A 27,529-nucleotide genomic window follows, 5' to 3' on the forward strand; every position below is an offset into this window, starting at 1 on the left:
GGGTAGGAAATGTTCCACCAAATTCTTGATAATGGTAGCCTCTGTGGAGAGAGGGGAACTACATTGGGGAAGAATCCAGAGGGAACAACATCTTTACAAGCTGTGTTTTATTTCTCATCTTAAAAAAAATAAAGATCTGGAGATCTGGACACCAAAAGCAAGAACGACAAAAGGAAAAATAGATAAAGTAGACTTCATTAAAATTTAAAACTCTTGAAGATCAAAGGACATTATCAAGAAAAAGAAAAGATAACCAAAAGAGTGGGATAAAATATTTGGAAACTATGTTTCTGATAAGGGTTTAGCTTTCAGAACATGTAAAGAATGCCTGTAATGCAACAACAAAAGACAACCAATTTTTTTAAATAAAGGAAAAGAATTTGAATAGACATTTCAACATAGAAGATATACAAACAACCAATAAACCATAAAAAGATGCTCAGTATCATTAGTCATTAGGAAATGCAAATCAAGATCACAATGAGATACTTCACTCACACCAACTAAAATGGCTATTCAAAAAACATTAACAAGAACAACAACAACCAAAACCAAAATCAAAAAACAGAAAATATGTGTTGTCAAAGATGTGGCGAAATTGGAACTCTCGTATCCTGCTTGTGGGAAAATAGTACATCTGTTATGAAAGACAGTTTGGCAGTTCCTCAAAAAGCTAAACAGAGTTATACATGACCCAGCCATTCCACATCTAATTATGTACCTAATGGAATTGAAAGCAGGGACTCGAACAGATACCTATATGCCAATGTTCATTACAAGATTATTCACAATAGCGAAAGATAGAAGCAACCCAAGTGTCCACCAGTTGATGAACGGATTTTTCAAATGTGATATATACATGCAATACACTATTACGTAGCCATAAAAATAAATGCAGCTCTGACACATGTTGTGATATGGATGAAACTTGGAAACATTTTGCTAAGTGAAATAAGCCAGATAGAAAATAACAAATATTGTATGATACTACTTACATGAAATGTCTAGAACAAGCAAATTCATAGAAACAGAAAATATATTAGCAATTACCAAGGTCAAAGGAAAGGGAGAGTGAGAACTTGTTCAGTGGTTATGAAGTTTCTGTTTAGGGTGATGACCAAATTTTAGTGGTGAAAACCATAGTGGTGGTAGTTGCATAATATTATGAAAGTAATTAATAACACTGAACTGTAACTTAAAATGGTTAAAATGGCAAATTTTATGTCATATATATTTTACCATAATTTTTTAAAAGAATATATTATACCAAAAACTATGAGTTGTACATTATAAATAGGTGAACTGTAGAGCATATAAATTTTACCTCAACAAAGCTTTTTAAAAGAAGATCTGAAGGAAATACATCAAAATGTAAATATTTATTAATTCTTGAAAATGGGTAAAGGTGTTTCATTATTCTCTGTACTTGTCTAAAAGTTCAAAAACAATTTTCTAAATCAAAGAAACAAGACAAGAATCAAGTGGGTGGGAGAATGATCTAATAAAGAGAATATAAACACTCAAGAAGAGGAAAATAGAACAGACAACATTGGCCTCTCATTGCGCTTGGAAATACTTGTGCATCTGTAAGCAAACCATTTGTTTGCCCACTATTTACCTCAAAATGGTGAAAGAAGAAAATACTGACCAAAAAAGGACTTATTATTCTTCCATTTTTTTTTGTTTGCGCTATATGGGTACTAAGAGGCTAGGGTTTGTTTACCTGCAGATGCGTTTTTCTGCTAGTGGGAGAGGGAAAAGCAATCAGAAGCACCTGGAGCATCCTGGAACATTCGCAAGTTCACTTATGCCATCCCAAGGTTCCACGGTGCTCTGAAGCCCCTCTTCCTGGGGACTCATATTACCACGCCTACCTTTCCCCTCATAGAGTATATCCCTGATCTATAGCAATGCTTCAGTGACACTCTGCTCACAATGTCAAAGATTAGTCCACAGACTGCTGAAGAAAAGGCCAGGATACACCTTCCTGCCCTCTTAGCTGGAACTGGGGGGTGAGTAGGAGAAACATGATGACGCTCTAGGCCAAGCTGTCTGAAAGGAGACACTGTGTAGTCAAATGTGTGGCTGGTAGATATTCTACAGTACACACAAGGATGAGTTGAGATCGGAAAATAAAACATTCAAAATTCAATACTGCCATTGTTCTGGTAAGGTCCCCATGAAACCCTTTCTGTGGAGCCTGAGGTTCTCCAAGCAAGTGCTACTCTATTCCAAGACTTTTTTTTTTTTTCTGATAGCCTGCCTGTCTCCTAAAGTCACTGATGGTTACGACCTGAAAGATGCAGCTTATTGATAGGACCTGACCGTAATACACCAGTTTGAAGCTAGCAGCCAATGTCGTGTTTGAAAAGTGAACATATGAACGGCTTTTTCTATAAGTTTTTAAAGGATTGGGTGTTTTGTTTTTTTTTTTCTTTTTTTTGAGACGGAGTTTCACTCATGTTACCCAGGCTGGAGTGCAATGGCGCGACCTCGGCTCACCGCAACCTCCGCCTCCTGGGTTCAGGCAATTCTCCTGTAATCTCCAGTCTCCTGAGTAGCTGGGATTACAGGCACGCACCACCATGCCCAGCTAATTTTTTGTATTTTTAGTAGAGACGGGGTTTCACCATGTTGACCAGGATGTTCTCGATCTCTTGACCTCGTGATCCACCCACCTCGGCCTCCCAAAGTGCTAGGATTACAGGCTTGAGCCACCACGCCCGGCCAAGGATTGGTGTTTATTTGGATTGAGCATCCTGCTTCCTGCTGAGCCTCACTGTTGGGCAAGAAAGGACCTGGTCATCTTGGAGTTCACAGAGCTTTCAGGAGGGCTCCATCCCTTTTACCATCTTACACCATCAGCATGACTTGTCCCCTGCCCAAGGGGAGGGGACCACAGCCCTGAGAGGTCTTCTGGGCCAGGTCCTCCTCTTCCTTCTCCACCAGCACCGAAGTCGACTTGTGTTTTACTCACAACCTGGCCTGGGTTCCTTGTACTATAGTCAACTCATTTGGAAGAAAAACAACCACCTCTAGCAAGGATTCCTGGAACAGAAGCTATTCCTTATTTGTCAAGATCAAATGTTCTGAATTTATTCAAATGCAGAAAAGTTAATAACACCAAAAGATCCACATTTGATTTATTATTTCAAGGATAGATGCTTCCAAATAAACTAATATTATGCATAGGTTACAGAACCCTTAACTGAATTTTAAATTTTTATGTGGGTTTTAGGAAACAAAAATTAAATCTTTTGGGGAAGGCAGTATAAACTGAAAAGCAAAACAACCAACATCTGAAAGTAAGAGTAATTTTCCCTGGATCTGCCATTTGTCCTAGGAACTCAGTAGGAATTAGTGTTAGTGACAACAGCAAACATCTTTATAGGTCTCATCAAAGATGGAAAACTCAATTAATCTAGTTAGTATGTTTCAAATATTTAACCACTTCATGCATAATTTCACATCAGTTTGCTGTCATAAGGGACACTCTGATATACCAGGAGCTGGCTTTAGCCTATGGAGTCTTCGTTACTAAAAGTACTAAAAGCACGTCAGCATGTATAGCATGATCTCTCCAGCCTATAGACATGAGGACATAATGTTTGTTCCCATAGAACTTAGACTGAAGAGTGAAGGAATCAAATCTGCAACATTGTGTGCACAGTGATTTTTTGGCAAGTGTTGCCAAAAGCATGTAGACCTTGGTGTCAGGCCTGAGTTTGAATCCAGCACCCATCACCAACTAACTAGATAATGCTGGGCAAGTTTCTTGCATGTGAAATAGAGGTAATATCATAGCACCCTTGCGTGTTAGTTCACTAGGGCTGATGTAACAATAAGTACCACAAACTGGGTGATTTAAATGACAGAAATTTATTCTTTCACAGTTCAGGAGGCCAGAAGTTCAAAATCAAGATGTGGACAGGGTTGGAGGCTCTGAGGGAGAATCTGTTCATGCCCCTCTCCTAGGTCTTGGTGGTGGCAGGCAATCTTTGGCATCCCTTGGCTTGTGTCTGCACTACTCCATTCACCTCTCTCATCACATGACCTTCTTCCCTATGTATCTCTATGTCCAGACTCCTTCACCTTTCTCTTATAAGGATACCAGTCACTGAATTCAGGGCTCGTGCTGATTCAGTAGGGCCTCATCTTAACTCAATTAAATCTGCAAAAAACCTTATTTCCAAATAAGGTTACATTTGGGTTAGGACTTAAACGCATCTTTGGGGGCAGAGACACAATTTGACCCACTACGCCATGCCATGACCTGATAACTAATATTTTATTTGACAATTTAGAGAAGCATTTAGCACGGTGCCTGGCTCATAGTAGGTGTTCACAAAATGCTATTTCCCTTCCTCTGAGAACATGCTGCTTTTAAAAAGTGCTTCTTTGGCCTCTTCAGTAGTCAGCATAACTATGAGATTGTGTTTCCCAATTATAGACATAAACTATTATTTTATTAGAAATCTGTGGATTACCTAAGTATTTTTCATCTTATTTAGGAATGTAATAGAAAACTACAGTAAAATTTAAAGAAATGTCTGAGACTCAGCTATTCCTTCGAGTGGAAGTAAAGCTGCCTTTAAAAACAATGTGCTACAAATGCTTCTCACAGAGACAATCACTGTCATGTAAACAAATCTGGCCTTTCATGCCTGCCTACTTATTGGTAAATATTGAATGGCAGCTGGCCAATGAGACCAATGGGGCTTTACTAATAGCCACAAAAACCTATTTAGGAAAAATAATAGAAAAAGCATGTTTTTAAATGCTTATAAAGGGTTAAGAAATACAGCAGAAGTATAAAAATTTAATAATTGCACTTGATATTGAGAAAATATAAGCTCTATTTCTTAAAATTTCAATTGCATTAATTCAAAACCTTACCCAGAATAAGAAAAGAGCAATATGCCAGATTCTTTGGCTAAATCCTTCATTGTCATGGTCTTAAATTATTGCAAATACCTGAAGATTTCAGAATAATGATGACATAGAGCAGTAACTTTCTATCACTGCACAAAATGTACAGAGCTATAAATCTTATTATAGTTTTAGAGATGCTTAAAATCCTTTGAAATACCAAGTCAGCTAGTTGGTAAAATGTAGCATCCGCAATTTACTGATAGACAAACTAAGGTGAATGACCTCACTGTAATCATGGGAAAGGAAAGGGTAGATTTGCTTAGCTAATTACACTACAGCAACTGATCTGGTCTACAACCTCCTCTGTAATATTTACCTTTTAATGAAACACACAAAAGTTTGCAAACATCTTGTCTGCCTTATAAGTATTTCCCCCAGGACTATTTAAAGATCAAAAAAGAAAATTTCAAACACACAATCTGGCAAAAAAAAAAAAAAAAGTCAAGGAAATAAATAGCCAAAAAAGTGCTCTATCTACAGTAGGCAAACCAACAGCTAATACTCTTTTTACATAGTCTTCAACTCTTTCCTTCCTTCATCAATTCAATTATTTCAAGGATACCTTCACACTATGGTCCTAGGAGAGTCCACCCGCCTTCTCCTTTTTTGATACTTTATTTGCAGGCTCATGAGCTACCTCATTTTAACACAACCATTTATAATGCTTCCAAAATCCCCTATCCCTTGATTTCTGATCATCACTCCTGTTCCTCAGCTGTCCAGCACCAGGTATGTACATAATCAATATTCATCAGTGCTGATGATTCCTGGCTCTCCCTGCTTGTTCCTTACTCTGGCTGGGAGTACCACTTTAGGATACAGCTCATCCAGGGGAAATTTATTCTGCCTCTCTGCTTGCCCTGATCTTGATAGAAACCAGCTAAAAGCAATTTAAGATAGTGGTGAGTTTACCAAGAATTTTAACAAGATCGTTTCCCGAAAGCTGGCCTGTTGAAAAATCTTGGAGGCTGAGGAAATGTGCCCAACACGAGAAGTTTTGTTTATGTCACTGTTTACCCTGATGCCGCATCCCTATCCTTAAGAATTAAGTCTAGTGGCAGAAAGGAAGTTCTGCAGAACAAAAGTCTATGTGGGTTTTTTCAAAGGATAAATCTAGTGAACCTACCTGGTACCCATTCTTCTAGGATTTCAGTTAATAAGAACAATATCAACAATCACAAAACAGGTGCAGAAATGACCAAATCCACCACCACACACACACAAAAGTGAGGGATGCAGAGGCATCACTGCCTTTGTGAGTCCAGGAAGAAAGTTTCTTTTCGAGTAGAATTCACAAGCAGCCATGCAGCTTTGGGGACACGGGCCTATAGAGAGACAGCTCCAGTGCCAGATGTTTGACAGCCTGTGGGAGGGACTGGGCTCGGTCAGCTGCACAAGTTTGTAAACTCAAACTTGAGCTGGGGGAACAAGGTTAGGACAAAGCTAAACCCCAAGATGTCAGAAAATCAGCGAGGATTAAGAGCATGTCAGCTGATGTTGAAGTCAAGCTTCAGACAGAGGAGTTAGTGTGAATGAGTCAGTTTTATGAGGATAACAGGGAGACATTAGGGCTTCATGGCTCAGGGACCCTGGGGTTGGAGGGAAACTTCATAACCCCCTGTGTAGGAGGGCCCTCTTGCTCTGTCCTCCTCTATCCCAAGCTCTGTTGGCTGAGTTGAAAGGGAATGAGGAGTATCTGAAAGCAGAGCAGGGGTGGAAATGGGAACGATGGTCAGAGAACCCCAACCAGGCTTCTGTCCCCTCGCTGTAAAGTGATGAGGGTGGGCACAGTATTTTCACATTGTAACCTGAGGAGGGTGGTGGTAGAGACAGACGAGGCTTAGAAACTAAGGATTTCTCTCTCTCTCTCTCTCTAAATATGTGTGTGTGTGTGTGTGTGTGTGTGTGTGTGAGAGAGAGAGAGAGAGGGAGAGAGAGATCAGGTTAGTGTGTTACAATGTGGTCTCTCCATTCTACAGACATGAGGCCATAACGTTTGTTCCCATAGAACTTAGACTAAGAGTGAAGGGATCAAATTTGCAACATCATGTGCACGGTGATCTGGAAAGTGTTGCCAAAAGCATGTAGACCTTGGCATCAGGCCTGAGTTTGAATCCAGCACCCATCACTGACTAACTAGATGTTGGGCAAGTTTCCGTATGTGAAATAGAGGTAATATCATAGCACCCTTGTGTGTTAGTTCGCTAGGGCTGATGTAACAACAAATACCACAAACTGGGTGACTTAAATGACAGAAATTTATTGTTTCACAGTCTAGGACACCAGAAGTTCAAAATCAAGATGTGGGCAGTGTTGGTTTCTCTTGAAGCTCTGAGGGAGAATCTGTTCCATGTCTCTCTCAACAGGGGAGACAATGGAGTATCCCTCTGCTGCCCAGGTTGGAGTGTAGTCGCATGATCTCTGCTCACTGCAACCTCTGCTTCCCAGGTTCAAGCAATTCTACTGCCTCAGCCTCCTGAATAGCTGGGACTACAGGCATGTGCCACCATGCCTGGCTAACTTTTTGTATTTTTAGTAGAGATGGGGTTTTGCTAAGTTGGCCAGGCTGGTCACTACATATATCTCTTTTTTTTTTTTTTTTTTTTTTTTTGAGATGAAATCTCACTTTGTCTTCCAGGCTGGAGTACAGCGGCATGATCATGGTTCACTGCAGCCTCGGCCTCCTAGGTTCAAGCAATTATTATGCCTCGGTCACCTGAGCAGCTGGGATTATAGGCGTGAGCCACCGCACCTGGCCCGTCTTAGCATATTTTTTTACAAAAATCCCTCCCTACCATGAATCTGGCATCCCAGTGGTTGGGATTTTACTTATGTGTATTTCACACTCAAATTCTAAGAATATGCTGCTCATCCATTGTCATAGACTATGTGTGTTGAGTTTTGCTACAGGTGGAGTGAGGAACCCTATTAAGTAATTTATACTCTCAAGCCCAGCTCCTCTTGATTTCAGGGCCTTCATTAAAAAAAAAAATATCAGTTTGCACAAATACTTGTGAAATAGATTGAAGCAAATGGTTTGAATATTTACATCAAAACTATCCCTTTGTACTACTTAACATATTCCAGCTAACTAAACTTACTGACCATGTAGGTTTACAACGGTATATAGGTTTATAACCTTTTCTAACACCAAGCAGCTAATATCTGTTTTAAATTAATAGAGTATACTGATGTTTAGCTCTCCTTTTACCAAGATTAATTGTTAAGTATTCGAAGACAATTATTTACGTGCTTGAAAGTGGGTTTGCTGAGCCTGGGTCCTCAGTGGTGTGTGTTAGGATTTGTAAGAGGCAAATACGTTTGCATAAAGGCAAATTAATTATTTAGAGAGCAAAGCCTTACTCAAGGCAGTGGGCCACTGTAAGAATTAGACTCCATAAAAGGAAGCTAGCAGCAGCATGACCCATGCTTATTCATTGTTCTTCCTCCTCTCCAAATAATCAGAATTAGATGTCTGTCCTGAAAATATACACAAGAATGCATATACACCCACAAACACTGTGTGGACTTGCTGCTTCCCTCTCTGCCCCAGCCCTTTTTATTATTCTAGCCAAAAGACTCAGAAACAGATCACTTACAGAATTTTAGAGTAAATAATCCACTTGGTCACTCCACCAGGCTCCAAAAAATAGACCTTTGAACAATGACAGCTGGAAAATCCTGAGGCATCAGACACAGCTAATAGAGGATTCTCCTCCTGTTTTCAGGAGTCTTTGAAAACCAAAAGGCATAGTCCACAGCACAACATGTGACAAGACATTTATTTTCATCTATTTGCTGTAAGCCGTTGAAAACTAGAAATATCAAATCAGATCAAATGTTTTAAAATAGGTTAAAATCGATCCTTCCCTTGCATTTTGGGTTCTGCCCAAATAGTCCTCAGATTGGGGCCTCTGCAGCATGAATATATATTTCATCATAAGAGCAAAAGCAAAGCCTCTAATGGTGATAATTACTGTCACCAAAATAGAAGGCTAATTGTCAGAGGAGTTCTTTCCTCTCTATGCGATGAAGGGTTAGGCAGGAATGTCTGGCGTCTTTGGGCAGAGACATTTTTTCCTTTCAGTTCTTTCAGGACGTTTAGAAATCATTTCATCTATAGACACAGAGTGATCAGATAAAAATCCAGTGAGAATTTTGTCAAACAAAGGCTTTATTACGTGTTTTGTTTTGTTTGGTCCCCACCAACCCTCTTTGAGGAACAGAAAATGTGGAAACCACAGGGCACAGAGCCCCTGCGACTTTGGCCTGGACTGCTGGTGTTTTTATGCTATTTATTTTTAGGACTCTCATCCAAGGGGAAGCAGCACCTTTCTTAAAGAAATTCTAGACCTTTGACTGCCTTTCTGTCATCATTAATCCTCACAACTTCCCAGGGAAACTGGGAAGAGACAGTGCTCTGCATCCTCCTTTATAGATGGAGAAGCTGAGGTTTGGGAAGGTTAAGTGACTTGCCCAAGGTTATTTAGCAAATTAGGAGAGTCCACTTGGGAACAGAGCTTTGGGTTCTTAGGTTCTGGGGCTGCAGCCAGGAAACCCCAGCCACAAAGAATCTCTTTTGTGCTTGATTTTGTTGATGTACCTATTTATATAGAAAGAAAATAAGTAAATGTTTCAGTTCTTCTGCTCTCCTCCCTTATGGACCAATACACATACACAAGCACACACATACATACATGCACATGTGCTCATACACACCATTAGCCATGGGGGAAAGAGACAGCTCTAAATTAGAACTTCCAAATAAACCAACTGATTTGCTGCAATGATCTCAATGTATTCTATTGTTTTAGACCCTGCTGCACAAAGGTGTCACTCCTACTTCCTGTCCTCACTCTGAGAACTAGGCTCATATATCTCATTATAGCCATATTTAAAGAGTTGGTACAAGAACAATCACTCCATTGATAAGAAATTTCTTTTAAAAAGAAACTTTAAAGAGGATTTATTGCTGTCATTATAGAGGAGAATAAAGTTGGTGTGTGATTCACAGAGAAGAAAAAATTTCCCACAAATCAGGGTGGTTTTGCAGGCTGCACTGGATTCGCATTCAGGAATGAGGCTTGATGATGTGAAGCCCTCGTGCTCAGGAGTGAGTAGTGTCAAGGCAGGGGGAAGAAAGAGACCACATCTTAAGGAACACGTTTTCCTACTCAGTCACAGGGCTGGGAATACAATAATGATACACTCAAAAGTTTTAAAGGTGAACTCACACAGAAACACTGACTGTGGGGAGAAGTGACCTGTCCTGAGGAAAGAGGGAGAGAAATATCAAAGTCTGGTAGAAAAGAAAAGAATACCATCTTCAGGACAAGTAGTACCTTCTCGCTGTGTAGATGCAGGTTTGTAAGTACAATAGATCATTTGGTAAAATGCTTGTACCGCAGAGGCTGAGTTATTTTATTTTTGAATTGCAAGTTCGCCATCTAGTGGTCAGTTTCTAGAACAACAAGTTCATGGTGTTACTGATGTCATCCTTTGGATGCAAATTACTTAGTTCAACATTTTTTTTTTTTTTTAATGACTAATGCCTGCATCAATCAGAGCAAGCTATTGAGAATTTAACTTCCGGCAGGCACAGTTGGCAGTGGTATTCAAGAACTATAAGTATTTGTATATTGGCAATTTAAATCACAGCATTTTCCACTGCTGAGATCAACTTCCCTGACTTATTATTTAAAATTGAATTATCTTGACATTGTTTCTGAGGTGAACAAAATAGTCCATAAGAAAATTTATGAAAATGTATGCCTAAATTCAACATGTATTCCTCAACATATGAAAACGAAGGGAAGTCAGGCGTTCATTGGGCATTTTGTCACTAAACATCTAGGAAGTGTTTTTAAGTTTAATATTCTTGATGGAGCTTGCTGGGCAAGGAAAGGTGAGGAGTCTGCTGACCACTAAAGAAACAAGGGGATCTGATGTGGCTACACTGTTCCCTGTAGTGGTCTCCAAGTGTGAGAATTATATGACTGATGGTACTGGAGAAAAATTCTTCTCATGAATATAAAGATGACATTAGACGGCATTGGAATCAGGTCCAGAATCAGTTTTGGTTTAGTCTTCTAGGTCTTAACACCCCTGAAACTTGCCAATCCTCCTTTCTAATAAAAGAGAACGAATTTCCAGTATGTTTTCTTTGACCAGGCAACAATATACAGTTATAATCTCATATACTATTTTGCATTGTCTTTAGTTATAACTTCCTATTAGTGGCAAACGATACTGTCTTTTCGTAAAGTCATGATATAAAATTTCCCTTTAAGATAAATTTATTAAAATAAAAATATGAGTCAATTTGAAGAAAAACATTGAATAAATAATTGTATAGAAAGTATAAAGGCACAGGAAACATCCCATGGACTCAGGCTGAGAGCAACATGAGCTGAAAAACACTCTACTCTGGGAACACTGGGGCCTGTTTACTCCTCTGGATCTGCCACTCACCTCTGTAATTACCTGCACATGTTACTTAATCTCTTTCAACCTCCATTTTCCTCATCCATAGAGTGAGGCTTTGGGTTTAGGTGAGCTCAAAGCAACCGATCAACCTAGAGCTTCTTAGACCAACTTTTAAAGTGGAATTATTCTTTGCCTGAATTCAGAAGATGGGCATGGAGATAAGGAAGGAAATAGAATATCCTAAAGCAATCTTCATCAAAGAATGAAGGGGGACACATGGAAGACCCAAGGACACACAGCAGTGGTGAATTATGTTCAGCCTCTGACCTGTACTTAACTACAAGCCCCAAATTATAGTCATGGTCTCCAAAATTCTAGGTCATGCATACTAAAGACCCATTAAATCAAAGCAGCATCAAACAATATCATTTCTTATTATGGGGTATCAGAAACAGGGTAGAATTCTGCTTCTTAAAGCCATGCAAAGGACAATCCAGTGGGCATACAATGTGGTTTTGATCCCCCTGAAGGCAGGCTTCTCCTGGAGCAGAAGGAACACTTGCTGGGGAAAGCGGGGCCTGAGGGGTCCCAGGGACTGAGGCCTTCATAACAGAGAAGCATCACGTGTGCATAAAGCAGTGTCCACGTGAGTTCAAATGGGCCGTGGGACCTGAGATGAAGCTCTACCTTCTTCTTCATTGTGCCACAGCCTGGGCCCCACGCCCATGGTCTGTGTACACTGCCTCATCCAGCCCTGACACCAACCCTGAAATATAGGTATGTTACCCAGCATTAACACAGGTGGAAATGGGCTCAGAACCAGTGCATTCCTTGCCAGAGGGCACTTGGCTTATAAGTGGCAACACCAAGCTTGAGTCTGGGTATCTGTGATCCTGGAAATGCAGATTCCACTGCCAGCTAGCACAGGAGGCCTGGGCTCCACAGGGGAAGCCATGGCCCCTGTACCCCCCACCAGAGACAAAAGCACTGGGGCACAGAGAGATTGGCCTTTCCCCTCTCTGGTATATGACCGGTGAAGTTAATCAGCCCTGAGTCTCTAGTGTTCATGCCATGATACAGCACACACACACACGTGCACACACACACAGACACACAGAGTTGCCAGTTCCAAACCTCTTGTTTTCTTCCTCTTAACCCTCCCCTACCCATCCACTCCCATCAGAACTGTGGTCAGTCCTGTCCAGGCTTGAAGAACTGGAGCCATTCAGTGATACACTGCCCTGGGTCACACGTGGCCCCATCCCACAGAAGAAGAAAGGGTTTCCCCCACCTTCCTCCCTGTCTCCCTCAGGAAACTACATGATGCTTCCTTCTGCTGCAGTAGATGACCCTCTTCTGTCTACCCTAGACTTGATCTCTGAAATGTAAAACCAAGTCACCGAATGAGAAACTAGCCAATTGCAAGAAAACATAATAAGCAGCTGAATTATTGTGCCCTTCTGAAGTGACAACCAATATATTCAGTAGGTACCATGTGTCAGGCACTGCAGGGAGCAGAGGGTACAAAAGAAGAGGCCTAGGACCCCACTCCTGCTCCCCTAGAAGGGAAGATGCAAAGTGAATATGACTTACCACAATACATGGTGGAGTGAAGTGTCATGTCACCTCTTTGTGCATTGGTTGTTTTTTTTCCTTTGTCAAATGGAGATAATAACACCACCTACACGTTGTACTGTGATTTTGAGGTAAACCCCATACATTTAACACATGACCTGGTACATAATAATCCATGCTATGCACCAACATCCTCCTCCTCATCATCACCATTGAGATAATGACCATGTTAGACTTCGGGTGACATTAGGGGTGAGTTTGGATGGCTGGATTTTGGAAGATAGAGATTTGTAGCAAGAGCAGGGTGGTATTCTAGGTGAGGGAGCTACTCTGAAATAAAGTCAACGGGTGGGAAAGCTGAACGAGAAAGGTTAAGTTTAGGTTGCTCTTAGAGATGTGGCTTCGCAGAAGAGCAGGCTTGTGAAGGGAGCAGTGAGCCAGTGGGCTGGAGGATCTGCAACTCTGAGGTGAGGCGTTTGAAAGGATGAGCAGTGGCCACCCACCAGAGACATTTATTGATTAGGGTAAGATAAGGAATAGGTATTTCCTCTGGGTAAAGAAAAGACAGACGGGGGAAAATCAAGGCAAGGGAGACCAGCCCGGTGGCAGTTAAACATCCAAATGACCAAATAGTAAGCACTTTGACCTGGTGTATCCTGACCAAGGTGACTCAGAAATCCAGACACCATTACTACCTGTTCTTTCTCCTCTGGAGGGTGGCTTCTATTCAAACAGAGCAATGGGAGTCGCCATTGCCAGAAGCTAAACTCACATATCCATTGCCCAATGCCCCATGCAGGAAAACTTTAATGAAAACCCAAGTCCATTTTTTCTAAGATTGTGACTTCTAATCTTTCCTGGAGCTTAAAAGGAAACCTGAGACAAAGTTCAGATGAAGGTTTGCAGAGCACCACTGACCTTAGCTCCTGGTCTAAGGACAGCCTGTCTCAGAGACTCCCTTGCCTCCTTTTTCTGGGATTGAAATTGGTGGGTGCCGCCTGAGATGTGGCTGCCTGGAAAAGTCTCCTCAGGAGGGAATGACGCTACCGTGGCTTCATAGAAGGCCAGTCCCAAAGTCACCTCCTCTCCCATTTACCTTCATCCTGTTACAAACAGAGTGCTGGTGTTTTTCTTAGCCCCAAAAGGAGACAGGAGTTGTGAGAGAGGGAGGTAAGTCTTTTTTTTTTTCTTTCTCTTGAGATGGACTCTTGCTCTGTCACCCAGCCTGGAGTTCAATGGCATGATCTCAGCTCACTGCAATCTGCACTTCCCAGGTTCAAGCAATTCTCCTGCCTCAGCCTCCTAAGTAGCTGCGATTTCAGGTGCCCACGACCACGTTCAGCTAATTTTTGTATTTTTAGTAGAGAAGGGGTTTCACCATGTTGGCCAGGCTGATCTTGAACTCTGGACCTCAGGTGATCCATGTGCCTTGGCCTCCTAAAGTGCTGATATTACAAATGTGAGTCTTTGTGAAAGGATCCATCACAATGCTTGGGTAGAAGAATTGTCAGCAAGCTTCTAAGGCTCCCAGGCTCTGCTGACTCCTGCAGTGCCACTGGGCAAGCCATCTCGCCTCCCTCTTTTTCCTTTCCTTGTCTGCACAATGATGGGGCCCTCTTACCACCAAAACTCTTTTCCAGTGTTAGAAAAGGCAAGGGCCAGGCATAGTCATGTCAATTTTAGTTTTATTCCCAAACTGATAAGCTAGGAGAACAGATTTGGGACTGTGTGTAAGAAAAACGTGAATGGCGAGGATGGGGTGCCACTGTGCCAGGAGCCACCCTCAGCACATGTGGGTCTGGATGGCACAGGCTTCCTGGCAACTGGGTGGCACAGGCCAGATCCCAGAGGGTAGCTGTTGGTCAGTTGTCTTTTCTCTCTGCTTGATGCTAAAGTACAGAGAAAACAAGCCCCATGACTTTTTGGAAATTTATTTTCAAGGACAATGATCATCATAAACATCTTTATCAAAAAAAGAAATCATTTTTTAAAATCTCTGTCTTATTTGATTTACATAACTATGTGGAATTTTTACAGGGGCTAACAGCAGAGGTTTCTGTGGCCCCTCAACCTTAACTGGCTCCTTCTAAAATGCTGGGACAAGGGGCTCAGTCTTACAATCTGTAAGAAATGTTGGAATGGACACTACCCTGAATGACACTTTCTCAGAATATGGTATGTTTCTAAATCTACATTTAGATATAGCCCACCTTACACCGAAGAGAGAACACTGCTGGGCAGCCAGGCAGGCCCACTCACTAACAAAGAACTCATTTCTGCCTCTCTGTGAGGGTGATTCAAATTCACCCTTCCACAAAATAGCCACGGGTCTTCCGCAGCCCACATTATTTGCCGAAGATCTGAGGTCCTGCCTGACCCCACAGGTGAAGTGGTGGGGACAATGTCCTACAGTTCTTCCCATCTGACTTTGCAGCAGCTCTTTAGCTTCATGGCCTGTGCTGTACTGGAAATGGGGTCTACCCACTGAGCCCTCAACAGGCCTAAGTGATGGCTGCAGAAATAGAGACTCCTGCCCTGTGAGCTGATTATTTTCTCCCTTGGGGTGCATTGTGCTCCTTGTAGCACCAGAGGGGAAGGAGCGTGCCCTGGCCTGACACTGGCAGAAGAGAAGCCATGTCAGCCTGCCCAAGAGCAGCTGGGCCCTGAGCAGAGCTGGAGGCTCCTGTTATGCATGCTCCTTTGGGGCTGCTGATCTGCTTTTTAAAACAAACCTGTTTTCCAAGTATCAGATCTGAGACGGTGCCAAGATTAAGAGAGCTTCCTTTCATTTTTCTTTTTCCCTCTGGGATGCCATTATGGAACAAGAAGCTGTCACTAGCCTTACCTGGATTATTCTCTAGCAGGAAAGACATCTGGTACTATTTTTTTCCTTCAGGATAAATATTTTACCTAACTGGTCAAAGCTAAATTTTTGGCCCCTTCATCCCATGACTTTAAGCCAGTGTCTGTCCTTTGTGCAAACCTGATTTTGGATTTAAAGTTCTGCAAGTCTTCTTTTGTCATGGGTTCATGGTAGTCTTCAGAGGAGAGTGTGAGAGAGGAATGGGGGTTATTTGCTGCATATCCCCCAGAAGGAAGTGTTGTCTCTACTCTCTTGAGAATCCTCACCGTTGTTTTTGTATTTGGGGTCCTAATCAGATGCTCCAGTACTTTCCTTTTATTGCCCATCCCCTTGCCATCCTTTATTGAGGTTGCCATTGCATTAGATAATTACATTCACCCTCTCCAATCTCCCCCTTCACAGACCTTCTTGGAAGGCTGAGCTTATGACTCATGCTTCTCTAATGTAAAGTGACTCTCTGAATTCATCAATACCTGACACAGGGCTGCCCCGTCCCCATTAGGCACTGCATCATTGACTGGTTGGTTAATTTCAGAATTTAGTTTAGGGTCATAGAAATGGTTGCAAAAATTTTTTGACATCAGACTCCTTGAGCTCATCAATTTATCCAGGATTCAGGAACAACCCTCAATATGAAGTATATCCAGGCATGGAAATTTCTAGGCAAATAACACTAGCGTGGGGATGAACCATAAAATGGCTGCGGCTTCTCCTAACCAACGTACCCACTTCTTCACTGGGTCAGGCTGCTGCTGCACATACAGAGGACTTCCCTGGGGCCACTGGCCCCCTCTTTTCTTTCTAGAAATGTCTGTCTCTCTGCTCTTAGCCAGAACAACTGTCACTAGAGGGCCCCTCATCTGTCTCAGCCCTCTCTCCTTTTTCCTCTTTTGCCTCTGAAGTTTCCAGGTTACAAGACCAAAGCCCACAGTGATGACTTCCTCCTTAGGTCTGTGGTTCCCCCAGCTCCTCTCATGATCCAGGCGCCATGTCTAGAGTCTCCAACTCTCCTGCCTGTGCCACTGCCTCACATCCGCTCATGCTTGGGGCCTCCACCTCTATATTACTCAGTTCTCATGCGGCTGATAAAGACATATCCAAGACTGGGTAATTTATAAAAGAAAGAGTTTTAATTGACTCACAGTTCAGTATGGCCTGGGAAGCCTCAGGAAACTTACAGTCATGGCAGAAGGGGAAGCAAATACGTCCTTCACATCATAACAGGAAGGACAAGTGCTGAACAAAAGGGGGGAAAGCCCCTTATAGAACCATCAGATCTCATGAGAACACATTCACTATCACAAGAGCAGCATAAGGGTAATCATCCCCATAATTTAATTACCTTTCACTGGGTCCCTCCCATGACACATGGGGATTATGGGAACTATAATTCAAGATGAGATTTGGGTGGGGACACAGCTAAACCACATCAACCTCCAGAAGGAAGCATCTCCTCCTCCAGCCCCACCTGCCAGAGTCTTTACCAGGCACGGCCTCATGGCCTCAACCCTTTCCTGTAAGAATTGGTGGATGGATTGGCCTTGCAAAAGGAGAAAGTTTCCTTTTTACAGGGTTCATGTAAGGAGCGAGTTGGTCCTGCATTCTCAGCTCAAATGCAGGGTGTATTTTCTCACAGAAACAGTATTTTCAAGGAATGTGTGTCGTTTATTAATATGAGAAATACAGTTCAGGTATATTCTATATTTGTGGAATGACCCAGACGGCAATCCATTAGTGAGCTAATAACTGCCTGTAATTCAGTTTTGCATGTGGACCAAAAATCATACTGATTGAGCCAAGCCTCTACCTTATACATGACATAAACAAGCGACGGCAGTGTTGGACGTGGGGCATGGGGTCAGATGACCCTCAATAGAAGCAGCTGTGCTGTAACAGAAAGGATCCTGGGACTTGTGGCCAGAAATTGGGGTACAATTTCACATGTGTCCACTTTGGACAAAGCTGTCTTCTGAAAGACTTCATTGTCCTCAGGTGTAAACAGGAGTGGTCATGAAGATGAAGAGACGTGGTGATCAGGAAGAAGGTCATACATGGTAGGGATTCAAGAAGTGTTAGTTAAATATGAATTCCAAAACAACCATTAGCCACACCATGAACTCCAGAGGCTATTTGTAGATTGTGCAACTCTGTTTCCAAAGGCCAACATGTTTCCTTATTTGAAGCCTGATTCCCCTCCCTTTGCACAGACACAGCCCCTCCTTACCTAAAACTGAGGAGATGTACTCAGGCTACCTTTGGCCTTCTACCGAAGAGTCAAAGGCTCTGGGGTGCTGGAGACCAGAGTGGCCTCTGCCCACACCCACTGTCATCTCAGAGAGGGGACATGGGTAGCATTGCCAGACTTAGCAAATAAGAATATAGGATATTCATTAAAATTTGAATTTTGGATGAACAACAAATAATTGTATGGGCTGTTCTTACTAAAAATCACTCATTGTTCATCTGAAATTCAGATTTAATTGGGCAGCCTGTATTTGATCTGTCAATCCTAGGCATAGGATGAGTTTCTGCCCCCTTCCAATGGCCCCAACCCTTGCCCCTTCAGAGTCCGAGGCCTGGGCCAGATCTGATGGTGGCTACTTGTCCTTCTTCTGCATAGCAGACTCCCATCTTAGCCTTGCTATCCTTGAGCCCAGTGTGGCCACATCATGTGGACAGATTTCCTCAAGGCAGTGTCATCAGAGCCACTGAATGGCATAAGCCTCTCCAACCTGGAGTAGATTCAGGCCCTTCTGTGTCCCCTCTACTGTTCATTCAGTGGTCAGGACCCACTCACAGGCTGAGAGCTGCCTCTCAGCCCTTGGAGCCTGTGTCATAGAGGTAATTAGTTTCCCTCTCTGCAGGGACAGCTCTCAGTCAATGATGGGTGGGAACTGAAGGATCAATACCACAGCTCTCACAGCCCTGGGTAAGGATGGGATAAATTGGAGGTGTGTACAATAATCTATACTGTCTTCTCCAGGTCCACAGTGGAACTGAGCCCCAACTGCCCACAGTAGAAACTGCCCAACAACGAGCACACCCTTTATAGGATTCTCTTCTTCCCTTCTCTGTCACACTTTCTGACTCTCTCACCAATACTCCTTGCATCGCCTTCCTAAATAAACTCCCTGCACCCAGATACATGACTCATGGTGGGCCTCTGGGGAACCCAACCTAGAACAAAGCCCCATGTCTTTTATCTCACTACAGTTTCCTGAGCCACCTCAGCACCCACAAATTACCAAAGGTTAAAATCACAGGGTGCTTACCAGAAACTACAGACCCAGAAACCCAAGGATGACGTCAGGAGTCTTACCACATTGTTTGCTGAGATTTGTAAAGACCCCAGCAACAGAAAGAGAAGGCCCTTCCTAGCTTGGAAGATACTCCTGGGTCAGGGATGCAGCACTAGCATCTTCTTACCAGTTTACCAAACCAGGAGCTTTAGACAGGAAAGGCCAGAGTTCTGAGTTCATGGCAGGGGAGTGGAGTCCCATTTCCTGGTCTTGCTCTGCAGAGAAGTGGCACAGCAGCTCCTTCACAGGTGATTACTGTCAAAGCAGACTTCCCTGCCTGGCTTCCCAGGGTCCCCAGTAACTGATCTCTGAGGAAACTCAGAGGCCAAGGTCTGTGGGGTTTCAACTGGCCTAAGCCACTGAGAAAGGAAAGGGTTTGGGGGCCAGAGAAAGTGTCTCTGCCTCCATGTACCCAAGTGATCTGGATAAAAATGAGCCTCCGTTTTTCTATCTGTAAAATGAGAGTAATGATGCATCCTGGGGCTGTCAAGTGAATTACATAAAACAATGTATCTTAGAGCCTAGCACTGTGTAAGACACTCCATGAAAGTTAATTTCCTTCCCTGATTTTATTGTGCCACTGAAACCCAGGCAATAAGAACTCACACTCTTGTATGATACTGTCTGTACTAACAGCTTTCACAAATCTCATCTCCCTGGTCAGACTGGAAGCCACACTGGAATCAGGTGAGCTCTTGTTAATTGATTCAACAGCCTTGACCTGCAAAGCTCTGTCTCCCACCTTGCCTTCCTCTTGGTTATCAAGGAGGTTCTGCAAAGATTGCCATCAGCAAGGCTGTCCAGCCTGATTCTTGAGTGGATCATGCCAGTAATTTGCTGTGATGGATAGAGTGCCTTACACTGCCTGTGTAATTGTGGTGAGCAGCCGCCGGAGTGGTGGAGTGAGTGCATTTAGGAAATTCAGCTTGCAGGGAACACGGTGCTGCCTAAGCCACCGTCGTTCCAAAATTAGACCTTTCCTCCACTCCATCATTACATGGGTAAGCAGACAGAACACTTCCTGAATACGAACCACAAATCAGAAGTGATTTATAGAAACATCCACATGTGTGTAGACGGGTGGCAGAAGGAGGGAGGGTGGGAGCCCAAGGTTGGCCCCAGACCAACCACAGGCCTTCTCTACCGCAGCTCTAGCAAAACGACTGCTCTCACTGCTACAGGGACAGGGAAGGACTACAGCTTCCAGTGAAATAGAAATGTGAGCTTCTTTTGGTTCACAGACTTTCCGGATCATGAGGCCCATTTTTAACATTGCTATGCATGTTAAAAATTCAGCCACCCTGGATCCTCTTTAAAGACACTGATTCCGTCAGTCTAGTTTGGGGCCTGGGCATCTGTGTTTCTGACAGCCCCCTCCATTAATGGTTCTCAAACTGTGCTGCACATTACAGTCATCAGTGGGGCTTTAAAATATCCTGATGCCCAGGCCCCACCACAGACTGATAAAATCAGTCACTGGAGGCAGCACCCAGGCACTGGGCCTTTTTAAGGAGCAGCAGATGATGCTGATGTGCAGTCAAGTTTGAGAACCAACGTTCAGATAATCTGTAAAAACAAGCAAGTCTGGGAAACACAGGTTCCAGGGTAGAAGCCTATTTAGAAGAACCAAGTAACTCTTTTATTTGGCACGATCAAACTGAAATTCAAAGCCTCTGCTGGTTTAGGCAGACAAAATAGGGTTATGGAGACTCTTTTCAAGCAGTTGTTCTGAAATGAGTTTTTAATACAGTTGCCTGGACATCAACTCATATCAGTTGAGTCACACTTACGTTTTTTAAAGGTTCATGGGTTGTTTGGATGCTCCTCTGGGTCTGGACCCAGTGACTTCAGATAATTTATAAAAGATCAAATCCTTTCATTTATAATTATGTAGAAGGCATGTTTGAGCTCTGCTACAAGGAAATTTCATGGGACTGAGCATTTCTAGAGAAAATTTTATTGCTTTAAAAAAATTTTTTTACATAAAAGAAGTTTGGTAAGTGGACGTTATAAAATGCGTTTGCAACCTGGTGTTCCCTTAACTCCTGAGCCCCTAAATAGAAGATATGGTAAGATAACTCAGCTGTTCATTTTCCCATATTCGTGCCACGTCTAGCCATAAAACGAAAAGGCCTAAATCTCCCTCCTGGTCTCCATGTTTGCTACAGCAAAGGTGGCTGAGCCAGAAGCTCTGAGGTCCGCCGAGTCCCTCCGCGGTGCTCTCTCAGGTCAGCAGCTTCCTGTGGGGGCTCCCCCTGGTGACAGCACGTGGGATAATTTCTGATTAGAAAAAGATCCGTGGGCTGGAAGGGCCTTTGTGCAGCTTCCTGCAGTGGCCGGGGTGTGCTAGGTCTGGGTTTATCTCAGTCAGGGCTTCTCTGAGGCATGCATTTCTCAGCGAGTCTCCCGAATTTTATTTTCAATCCTGCCAAGGGCAGATTAAATGGCTACATGAATGGGAAAATGCAGGAGGCTTTGAAACAGATGGTTGGCTGTGAAGGCTCAGTGACTTGCCAAGCACTGGATTGTGTTGCCATATGAATGAAAATCCCACCGCGGCTGGGTTTTTATTTCTTCAACCTATGGATGACAGCAGCTCCCTTGTCCCCCTGGCAGTGGGGCCTGGAGCAGTTACCTGCTATTATTCGCCTCCCATCAGGGCTCAGCTTCTTGCCTCTCTGGATTTTCCTGGTTCCTTTCTCTGAAAGGGAGTGTCATTCTAGACTAATTTCCTGATGGTGTAAATGATTTAGCAGGGCTGATGAATATCAATAGAGCTGCAGATGGGTTTAAGGCGCCTAATGAATGTGACAGTCACTGGTGCCAAATATTTTTCTAACTTGCATTTAGGATGCAAACAAGCTTCAATAGTATCCACAAAGAATACTTCTTTAATTATGCATTATAAATTCTAAAGTCGGTAGTCAAAAGTGTCAGCACAGTATGGCACAGATGAGAAGCTGTGTACATGGGCATGTGCTCAACGCACAAGAGCCGGAGAGACCCTGGTTCGAATCCCAGCTCTACTACTACGGACCTGTGTGAATTTGGACATGTTATATAATTTCTTAAAGCCTGATTATAAAACACAGATAAAAATCCTTGCCCCTGGGCATTTAAAAAATAGTGAGCATGAAAAAATGTAGCATGGCTGGCATTCCTAATTCAACAAATAGTTATTAAGTACCTACTATGTACAAAGGGCTGCACTCAGTGTGGGGAATTCAGAAGATTCTGGAAATTCACAGGCGAAGGAAATAACTGGAACAATAGAATGCCTGAGAGCAGGACACTGGGAGGATGCACCAGGTGTGTCTTGTCTGTAGAGAATTTAAAAACAACAATAAAGCCGACTAAAAGTTCATTTGCAGCCAAGCGCAATGTCTCATACCTGTAATCTCAACACTTTGGGAGGCTGAGGCAGGAGGCTTGCTTGAGCCCAGAAGTTCAAGACCAGCCTGGGCAATATTGCAAGACCCCCATCTCCACAAAAATTTTTAAAAATTAGCCAGGTGTGGTGGTACATGACTGTGGTCCTAGCTACATGGGAGGCTGAGGTGGGAGGATGACTTGAGCCCAGGAGATGGAGGCTGCAGTGAACCGTGATCATGCCAGTGCACTCTAGCCTGGGTGACAGAGTGAGACACTGTCTCGAAAAAAAAAAGTTGATTTGCTTTTTATTATCAACATGAGCCAACAATTCTAAATAATACTAGTGATCAAATTGCTTTCTCCCCAAAATCTTTTGTTGGTTTAAGCTCCAGGAAACTATTATGGTTACTATTGAGTTTTAATAGAATATATGTAAGCTTTGTATTCTTCTGCTTTTTTATTATCCTTTAATAAACATTGTACTCTTTATTAAGGAAGTTAATCTGAAGAACGCCTGGCTATTCAAGGTATCTTCCCCACTCCACTCCTCAGCACAGGTGGACTCAGTCACAGGAGTTTTATATAAAGCAAGTGTATAATGATTCAAAATTGCTGGAGCTATTGGTATCCAGCCCTGGCGATATCATCTCTTCCTGTGTTTAAACAGTAGATTCAAAAACAATGGTAGCTCAGTAATTGTAGAAAAAAAGACACAAAGATCTCGAGTTACGCCAATTCTGCCATTTCTGAGTAATCACTCAGAGGTTTTATGTTTCAGATTTAGAAGAAGGAAATTCTGAACTTCAAGGTATAATACTTTCGTTTGGCAAGGGCAAATTTTAGTTCATATATGAAATGTTTTACTGAATTTGAATATATTTAAAATTAAGCTTTGCTCTTCCAATAAAATTGTTAATTATTTGTTTTTAAAATGAACAATTTCAGAAAATAATGGTTATTGCTAATCCTTATGTGATAATTACTGAAAATAATTTTATCATAGAGAGGAGGGGATGTTAAAAAGTGATCCACTCCAGGCATCAAATACGCTAACTATGTCACTACAATGGATTACACAGTAAGTTTTTAAAACATTGATATTAACATCAATGGTGGCCTTTCTCTTCTAACTTGGCACTTCTCTGAGATAAAAGACAGGAGTTCACAGTGAAAGAACTAGGTGTCTGCAGTCTTTTGGAAATTTGATTCCGCAGTTTTAAAAAATAATAGTAACTACTGTCATTGAGCCCTTCCTATATGTCAGGCATGGAGCTGACATGTTACATTGTTTAGTACTTTATCCAGCACTGTGAGGTGGATAATATTATCCCAACTTAAACAATAAAGAAACTGAGGTTGGGAGAAGTGTGTTCCAGGTCACAGACCTCGTGACTGACACAGCTGGGCTGACACTGTGGATTATCTGATTCTAAGCTTGTTCTCTTAGCCACCACGCCATCAGAAGAAGGAGAAGTTAGTGCTGGTTTCAGTTTCTGAGTAGATTATGATACTGGCTTGAGGCCTGTGAGATGCTAGACTTTGTTTTTCTAACAACCATGCAATTAGATAGACACTGACACTTGCAAATCAAACAGGCAGATCTGAAATCCTGCAATCATAGAGGACTTACAGGAGATGAAGCTGAATCCCAGAAGGAATTATTGCACCAATGGTCACACAGCTACCATTGAATCAAGAAATCAGGTTTTTCTTTCCTTTTTCTTTCTTTTTTTCTTTGGCGGGGGTGGGGGTGGATGCACAGTGTCTTGCTTGCTCTGTCACACGGGCTGGAGTGCAGTAGCAGGATCATAGCTCACTGCAGTCTCGAACTCCTGAGTTCTAGAGATCCTCCCACCTCAGCCTCCTGCAGGAATGCACCACCGTGCATGCCTGGCTAATTTATATGTGGGGTGTGTGTGTGTGTGTGTGTGTTTGTAGAGATGGGGTATCTCACTATATTGCACAGGCTGGTCTTGAACTCCTGGCTTCAAGCAATCCTCCCACCTTGGTCTCCCAAAATACTGGGATCACAGAAGTGAGCCATCATGCAAGTTTCTGTCTGCCTATACCATGCTGCCTGTGGGCCTAAATTATACACAATCAGCTGCTTTACTTTTACAACTCTCCTACACTCTTATTTCCATAGGTTTTGGCTTGGAAGGAGGGAGATTTTGGTTGTATGAATTTAGCCTTGAGGCAGCAGGCTGATGGTATCACTGATAGAAGGGAGAACTGCATGGGCTGAAGTTGCTGTAAGTACTCTGGCTGGGATGATTTTGGAAATTGACTTTTCTCATTGGGCTACAAATACTCAGCTTCTCAGATGCTGCTGAATACTGACTATGTGATCATGTGCTTACACTCTTGATAAAGTCTCATCTTTCAATGTTTCCCAGAAGGAGTTTGTGTCGAACCATGCTCCTTCTCTTCTTGACTCATTCTGTCAAAAAATATTTTCGGAATTTTATTATAGCCCAGTTCATCTGCCTGGCTTTAAAGAATTTCTATTATTTTTCCACAAGTCTGTCTCCCCATAGGAAGTATATGAACCCCTATTTTAATCGTTCTAAAATTGTGATTCATGTAACTGGCTAAATTCAGATTCTTTCCCCTAGATGTTCAGATTCAGTAGGTCTGGGTGGGGACCTTGAATCTGCATTTTCCATACAGGTGTGTTGCAGGTCCCTCACTTTATAGGTCCCACTTTGAGAGGCTCATAAACAATGATATGTTCTTCAGTTCTTTCCAGTCGCTTGTGAATGACAAGCCATTGGCAAGTGTCTGCTGATTGAAAATTAAGGCTACTTCTATCCTCTGTTGCAAATATGCACTATTTGGAAAATTTCTTTACTATTTCAGGCTAGGCTTATTTTAATGATCAGTGGTGTTGATTGCAATGTCATCTTTCTCAGACCTGTTAATAGTTCTTATTTTGTGTTGTTTTGTTTAAGGATCCAAAAGTTGTTTATGAAAGGGGAAGCTGCTTAATCAGCAATCTGGCTTAGAAAAGCATCACCAACATTTCATAAACATTACATATTAACTATTAAGAAATAGGTTGAAAGGTAGACCAAGAAATAATAATCCATTTGTAGGTAGTGCTACCAACAAAAAGATTAAACTTAAAAGAAAACATTGGGTTTCCCTTTCCTGATAATATAGAAGGCTTTTAATATTTGCAGTCAAAAGAGTTGATTAGAAAGATTCATAAAAACCAAATTCAAAACCCAACAGCAATTTTTTGCAATAATGAGACCTCCCAAGTATAATGTAGGTGGCAGAAATTGGAATCTGATAGAGTCTAGGAAATCTAGGATAGTCTCTTAAAATATAAAATAAAATCCCAGAGTTATTCTTCCTGTTTTTGTGACAATCATTATTTTTACAATTACGCAAAAAAGGTTTTTAAAGATGTAGAAAACAATAGGAAGCACATGTTTCTCTTGTCTGTCAACAGTTTGGGAAACAAAAATTAACAGAGGACCTTCATGATTTGCTTTCTCAGTCATTACAGAGCATCAGACAGGATATTTACCAATTATTAAAGCATCTCCTGGCATTGGTGGACTGTTGGAGGTTTTTATCCATTATTTTCAAGAAATTCCACCTGCGAATTCATTCGTCCTGTATTATTTCATAAACAAATTTCTATACAAATTGAAACACTTGGAAGTTTGGTGAGCAGAAGTAAATGGATTTCCCTTTTTACACAAATTTCATTTAAAAGCCAAGGTAAATCATTCTAAACTACCATCCATGTGGTTCTAATTTCAAAATAAGAATAATTTAAAAAGTCTAAATGCTCAGGAGCCCTCTTTCCCATGTTTTTCCAACCATGCCCTCTCCAAAGCTTTACATCTAAATTCCTTAGCGGTGTTACTCACCCCTGAGATGTCAGAGAAATGTTTTTCTGGTCACCTACTAGACTGTACCTCAATTTAAGGCTGTTGAAGTGAGGAGTCAGGTTAGGACCAATTGCATATTTTGAAAAGAAAACTCTAAATCCCCTTTCTTTCCTTGAAAAGAAAAGCTCTAAAAGAGTAAAGACAATATTTCATTTTAATTTCCTTTGATATTAAAGAATATCCTCAAGAGATGCTGATCTAAAAATAGGAGTGACTTTCAATTTTCCAGAACTTAAACTGGTTTATATTTTTCAGCATGACCTGCAGATTCAGGACATAATCTCCATGGCCCCTAATTTCTCTGGATCAGATTTCCTACCAAGTGGGGGAAATAACCTTCTTCATAAGAAGCACTGGATACTTTAATTTTTTTTCCAAAAGTAATGCTGGATATAAAGATCTCTGTTACCCATGTCTTTGGGAAAAAGGAAAATGAAACAGGGGAACATTATCTCATGTTTTCATTTCATGATGACTTGATAGTCAATTTATTCACATTTGCAGGCACAACAGTCTTTTGACAATTCATTCATCTAAATTAATGAATTGTTCTTATCCTAGATGTATATAATATTGCTCTTTAAACATTTGCCTGACCAAAGATAAAGAGATTCCAAAGACTGTACTTTTATTTAGGCTTTAAAATTGAGCTGCAAATGGATGTGGAGTTTTCTCTGGGTGTTGTGGGATGTTTCACTCTTCTTCCAAGCCACGTAACTCAGTCTTGCTCTTCCCTGGTGTTTGCAGGTGCTAAGATCTGTGCTGGAGGCTGAGGCCTTGCTTGAAGATGCCTGCAGGTGCCTCTTGTCTGAAAATTTCTGACCTATAGTTTGTAGAAATCACAGCAGGCTGAAGGCCAGGGGATTTCTCTTGGGCCTTCCACTTTACCTTTGTGATTTTGTTTAAGTCCTTTAACTTCCTGGAGCATCAATGTCCTCATTTGTAAAATAAGGAGATTAGCCTATTCATTTTAGCATTACCTTTCTAGATTTTGTGACATATCATCTGCATAGTGCTTCTATTAGTCAAGAGAAAGATACAAACTTCCACCTAACAGGGCCTTTATGATTTGTAATGATACTAGCTAATATTTATTGAGGCCCTACAAGGTGTCATGCAAAATGCTAAGCACTTTATATTTACCATACTGTTGGAAA

At 41.9% G+C, this 27,529-nt stretch overlaps 1 long non-coding RNA gene across 1 annotated transcript; it reads right to left on the bottom strand.

Annotated features, from left to right (window-relative positions):
• Positions 1–367: 367 nt before the first annotated feature.
• LOC116539466 lies at positions 368–23,570 on the bottom strand. Its single transcript, XR_004264059.1, has 4 exons — positions 23,561–23,570; positions 9,798–9,801; positions 9,139–9,145; positions 368–493 (listed from the first exon to the last, which is right to left on the bottom strand). It is a non-coding gene; the product is annotated as an uncharacterized LOC116539466 (long non-coding RNA).
• Positions 23,571–27,529: the final 3,959 nt, after the last annotated feature.

This window comes from Sapajus apella, unplaced genomic scaffold (assembly GCF_009761245.1).
Source record: "Sapajus apella isolate SASKATOON/1434 unplaced genomic scaffold, GSC_monkey_1.0 scaffold4, whole genome shotgun sequence".
NCBI lineage: Eukaryota > Metazoa > Chordata > Mammalia > Primates > Cebidae > Sapajus > Sapajus apella.